Raw genomic sequence first — 6,144 nt, forward strand, 5'->3', positions numbered from 1 at the left:
CAGCACAATTAGAAGAGCGTAGTCAATGTCACTTAAATGTGTATGTAAAAATTTTTGAAATGGTGTATCTTTGGCTATGCGTATTTTCACCAAAAAAAAAAAAAAAAGTTGAGAATTTAGAGGGTTAAAATGTTGTGGGGTTGTTAACCAATGTCATAAAACAGCATGTTTTATGTTACATGAGAATCTATTTGTTCTGTGAGCCTTCACCTGAAGTACAATAAAATATTAAAAAAAAAAAAAAAAAAAAACCAAAGTTGTCGCTCTGAGGACTAAGGTATACCTGACCCAAGCCATGGTATTTTCAATTGCCTTATATGCATGCAAAAGGTGGACAATAAATAAGGAAGACTGAGGAAGAATTGATGCCTTTGAGTTAGGATTGTGGTCATTAAGTTTGTGGGTCAACTTGGCTGGGCCATGATTCTCAGTGGTTTGGAAGTTATGATGTAGTTTGGCAATCATATAATGATGTAATCACCTCCATGATGAGATCTGATATAATGTGATCCCCTCCATGATGGAATCTGCTATGAGTAGCCAATCAGTTGAAAGGGAGTTTCCTTGGCATGTGGCCTGCATCCAATATAGGTGGACTTTCTAGCAAGGCTTGAGGGTTTTTGCTCTCTCTGGATCCTGCAGCTGGCTCCTGTTCATCTGACCTCCAGTTCTTGGGACTTGAGCTAACAGCTTACCTGCTGATCTTGAGTTCACCAGCCCCTGCAGCTACATGAGTCAGGAGAAGCCCACAGCCTGACCCACAGACTTGGGACTTTGCAGCCTCTACAACCACGTGAGCCATTTCCTTGATATAAATCTCTCTCTCTCCATATATATATGGAGAGAGAAAGAGGTTTCACTGCTTTTGCTTCTCTAGAGAACCCAGGCTAAGACAATGGTGTTGGGGAAGAATATTGAAGATACCATGGACTGCCAGAAGAAAGAACAAATCTTTCTTGGAAGAAGTACACCCAGAATGCTCCTTAGAAGCAAGGATGGGGAGACTTCATTTCACATACTTTGGACATGTTATCAGGAGGGATCAGTCCCTGGAGAAGAACATCATGCTTGGTAAAGTAGAGGGTCAACGAAAAAGAGGAAGACTTGACCAGATGGATTGATACATGGCTGCAACAACGGGCTCAAACATAGCAACGATTGTGAGGATGGCGCAGGACTGGGCAGAGTTTTGTACTGCTGTACATAGGGTCACTATCAGTCGGAACCAACTCGACAGCACATAACAACAGCAACAACAAGCATTATGGTTTATACAAAAAGAAAAGTTTACTCAGAAAGTTTCCAATCTAGTTCAGAATTTATACACAAACAAAAACAATGTAAAATATAAAGTAGACTATAACTATGAATGACTGGTACAGAAACTGAAGATGCATTGATAGAATAGTCATTTGTATCAGGCGAAAGGAGAAGGAGGATGTTGCATGTGGAGACAAGGATATCTAATAGCAAGGAGATATCTAGATAATTAATATAAAGGCAAGCGTGGAAGTAATAACCACCACTGACATGCAGCCAATCCTTGTACGGAGTTGTTATAACAGTGTTAATACACACACCTAGAATCTTGTGCTTCCAGGCAACACCTCAGAAACTTAATGGGACATTTGGGCTTGCTTAGACTGAATGTTTAAAAACATATGCTGGCGGGGAGGGGGAGTATATTATGGATATAGTTGGTTTCATGGCCAAAGGGAAGGTAAGATAAAAGTCACAGAAAAAGAGAAGGTTATTGATTCATAAGCCTCTGCCTGGTCTCAAAGGGATTGATGTGCATAGCTTGCTCCCTCAGTCAAGCAGATATAAATGGTAAACACAACTGCTTGATACTCCTATAGACAGCACTAGGGAGACTGTGACTCCTGCAGAGTCCAGGCAGTGGGGGCAAGGTCAGACTGTGACCCACAATCTCCTGTCTCAAAACAGACACATTCTCTTCCTCTTAGGGAGTTAAAGCTACTCTTCCAGAGTGTTTGAGAAAAGTTTTCATAAAGGTCGGTGAGACATGATTAAAAGTATGAATAACCAAGAGCATGAATTCTGCAAGGGGGAGAAAGAGGGAGGCAAATTTTAGGTGTCGACTCCAGAGCTCTAGTTGGCTCTCTGTAAGACGTTGCCTCTACGGCTTCACCAACCCAAACCACCTCCTGCCTCACCATCATTACAATCTTCACTAGAGACCCTTGCCAGGAAGGAGTTTTTATACAGTGCTAAAACCCAGTGTATAAGACATTAGTGGTTCAGTGGTAGAACTTTCACTTTCCATGAGGGAGATCCAGGTTATATTCCCGGCAAATTTTCCTTATGCACAGCCACCACCCATGTGTCAGTAGAGGCTTGCATATTGCTATGAGGCTGAATAGGTTTCATAGGAGCTTCCAGACTAAGCCAGACTAGGAATAAAGGCCTAGAGATCTACTTCCAAAAATCAACCAATAAAATGGGTCCAACATGCAACTGATCATGGGGATGGCTCAGTAATGGGCAGTGTTGTGCATAGGGTGACCATGAGTCCAGGGATGACTCAACGACAGCTAACCACAACGACAAACCCAGTATGGTTTATCTTCCTGTTTATGTTAAGCAGCATCAGAAGTCCAAGCCTACTAAGTCAATGCTCATCACCTGGATTCCTCTTTCTTTCTAGCTCTAAACCCAACTTTCCACACTTCCTGGCTCCCACACTGCAAACAATCCCATTCTGCCCTTTGGATATCATGGTTTATCGTCAGCAAAGTATTTTTATCTTCAAGCTCTTCTTTAAATCAGTCATTCTCAAAGTGTGGCCCTGAACCAGCAACATCACCTAACTTGAGTACTTGTTAGAAATGCGTATACTCAGGCCCCTTCCCAGACCTACCTAATACGAATCTCTGGGGATGGGACCCAGTGATCTCACTGTAATAAGCTCTGCAGCTCATTCAGCAGTTACTGAAGCACATCTCTGAGGTCTCTCCCTCCAGATGTGTGTGAGCAGCAGGTCTTACTGCCTTGATCATTGCAGTGATCCACCTACTTTCTTGTATATTAATTAAAATATTCCAGCCTAAAATATCAATGAGATCACCTTTTCTCCTTTATCTTCACTTTGAACTTCTAATGTCATCCCCCCTCCTGCCACACACACACACACACCACTCCTCAATCATTGTTTCTGAATTCCTTAGAACTAATTCTCTTTTCCCTTACTCTAAAGCAAAGGTAGTTATTTCATACGTCTTGGCAGTTAAAATGAATCCAAAAGGAGCCCTGGTGGCACAGTGGTTAAAGAGCTCTGCTGCTAACCAAAAAGTCAGTGGTTCAAACCCATCAGCCTCTCTGTGGGAGAAAGATGTGGCAGTCTGCTTCCGTTAAAGATTTACAGCCTCGGAAACCCTACGAGGCAGCTCTACTCTGTCCTATAGGGTCGCTATGAGTCAGAATCAACTTGATCTCAGCGGGTTTTTTTTTTTCTTTCCAGTTAAAAAAATTAATATGCGTATATTTATATAAAATATGTGCAAGTATGGCCATAGTAATATATTTTGTACATTATACAAAAAATAAAGAATAGAAAAATATTTAGAGATTAGGTAAAAATATTTAAGTAAAAAATTTGATATCTTCTTTATGCATTCCAGTCATCTTGTGCAAATTACTTTGGAGATATGAGCTTTGGAACAATCAAGATGTTGCAAGGGCCATGGCTCCATTTCAAGCTTCTAGACCTACTGTATTAGAAGCGCCAGAGACACATGCACCCTCTGGCTAGGAATTAAAGTTAGATTTTTGCAATGGTACTGTGGTAAATGTTGAACAACTGAATCTTCAAGGGGGAAAAAAAAGCCCTGATTAGAGCATTTGCCAATTCCCAGGGTGTAAATACTCCCACCATGGCTGATTTCAAGCTACCAACATGGTGTCACTGAATGTAATGTTTGGGAAGACACGTACAACTGATTCCCACAAGCTAACACAAGCCAGCTCCAGCACTGTTGTTGTTGTTTATTGCTGTCAACTTGATGCCAACTCATGGCGATCCCAGGTATGCAGAGTAGAACTGTGCTCCATAGAGTTTTCAAGGCCGTGACCTTTTGGAAGCAGATCACCAGGCCTGTCTTCCAAGGCACCTCTGAGTGGGTTAGAACTGCCAACCTTTTGGCTTGTTGTGGAGCACTTAACTGTTTGCGTCACCCAGGCAACCTAGCTTCAGCACACACCACTGATTTTTGCTGTCCAAAAGTTCTTGAATAAGGTCCAGTTTTTGGTTAATTCCATTTCTTCTAGGGGACAGGTTCTGTAATTAAGTATTTTCCAATTAACTTGCTTCTTTTTAATTTCACAAAGCCCCGGTTATGGCTAGTGGCTTCAGTGGGGCCTACAGGCCTGATATAAGAGCCAGCCAGTCTGTGAATCAGATCCTCACCTGGGCTGTGTCCGTTTAGGGGTGAGGGAGGGGAGAGAGAAGCAGTAACAACCATGCCTTGGAAATTCTCACTGCCTAGCCCTGTGTCAATGACACGGCTTATGCAAATTCTACTCTGAAATACATGGGGTCACCATGAGTCAGAATCGACTCTATGGCAACTGGTTTTTTGTTTGTTTATCTGTTTGTTTTTATATGAAGCGGAGCTGGGATTTAGGTCTCTCCAAAACCCTTGCTGTTTAATCGTCCAGCATCTGCTTACCTGCCTCCCTGTTCCCCTCCCCAGACACAGACCCCAACCTGACATTACAGAGTAGGTAGGAGCTCTTGAACTTTTAGAGCCAAACAGAAGTAGAAATATGTATTGAGGTTAACATTTACTATTCCGAATTAAGTGTCTACTAGGTGCCAGGCACAGTTCCAAGTGCTTTATAACCTAAGTACTATTAACATTCCCATTTGGTGGATGAGGAAACTGATTTGGACAGTTAGACAATTTGCTCAAGGTCACATAACTAGTAAGAAATAAAATTTGGCTAAAAGCTCAGCCAAGCAGACCCCAGAGCACATGCCCATGGTCTCTGGAGCTCTCCTGCCTGCCCCCCCTAGTCAGTGACTTCGGGGTGCCTGGCACTGAGGTAGGCCCTGCTGCAGCAGAGAGCCCAGAGAAGTGTGCCCCTGTCTTCAAGATACTTTCCAAAAGCTCATGGCTCCTCAGGAAAGCAAGACTAATGCAAACGAAGTAATTAGAAGATCTCAGCAGACAGCCTTTAATTAGCTGTAGTTAAGTATCCCCCACGGCTAAGAAACATTCCTGGTGGAGGCCCTGAGACCTAACCCCTGCCTCCAGAGCTATAATCACTCTTTTAAAAAATTAGAATCTAGGTCAGACATTGCCCTCAGCCTGCAACTTGGTACTTTAATTCTCTCTTCCATGGAATCCCACCTGATCATATGGCACATCTACAAAGTAGCCATATAAAGCTATATTGTATGCACACTTTTTCCAGTGTTCTCAGACAAATGAGAAAATGTTTTCTAACCTCTGTTTCAAAGTCACTGGTTCTCTGTGAGATGAGAAGGCAGAGAGGGTTAGGAGCTGGTTGAATGGCTACAGGAAATCAGGGTTGGAAAAGAAGAGTGTGCTGTCACAGTAGAGAGAAAGCAATTAGGGTCACATAACAATGTATGTATAAATTTTTGTATGAGAGACTAACTTGAATTGTAAACTTTCACTTTAAACTACAACAATAAAAGTAATTGTTAACTGAAAAAAAAAAGTTGCTGGTTCTCTTATAGAGATATCTTGAAAACTTCCCATCTATCATGGAAAACTTACATCTCTTATCAAAACGCTTTTTTGAGCCTTGCTTTGCTAATAGAATCTATGTGAACTGCAGAAAATAAATCAGTATATAATAGTTTAGCATCCTTGGTTGGTGCAAATGGTTAAAACCCTCAGCTGCTAACCAAAAGTTTGGAGGCTTAAGTTCACCCAGAGGCACCTCAGAAAAAAGGCCTGGTGATCTACTGCTGTAAAATTAGCCACTGGAAACTCTAGGGAGCACAGCTCTACTCTGACACCCATGCAATCGCCATGAGTAGAAACTGACTTGATGGCAACTGTGTTTTCTGTTGGAGTTTGCTCTGGAAAACCATTGTGACTTCCCCCACTACCCCCTTCACAGGAGTTTATTCTGTTGATTTCCCCCACTACC

This window comes from Trichechus manatus, unplaced genomic scaffold (assembly GCF_000243295.1).
Source record: "Trichechus manatus latirostris isolate Lorelei unplaced genomic scaffold, TriManLat1.0 scaffold00026, whole genome shotgun sequence".
Lineage (NCBI taxonomy): Eukaryota > Metazoa > Chordata > Mammalia > Sirenia > Trichechidae > Trichechus > Trichechus manatus.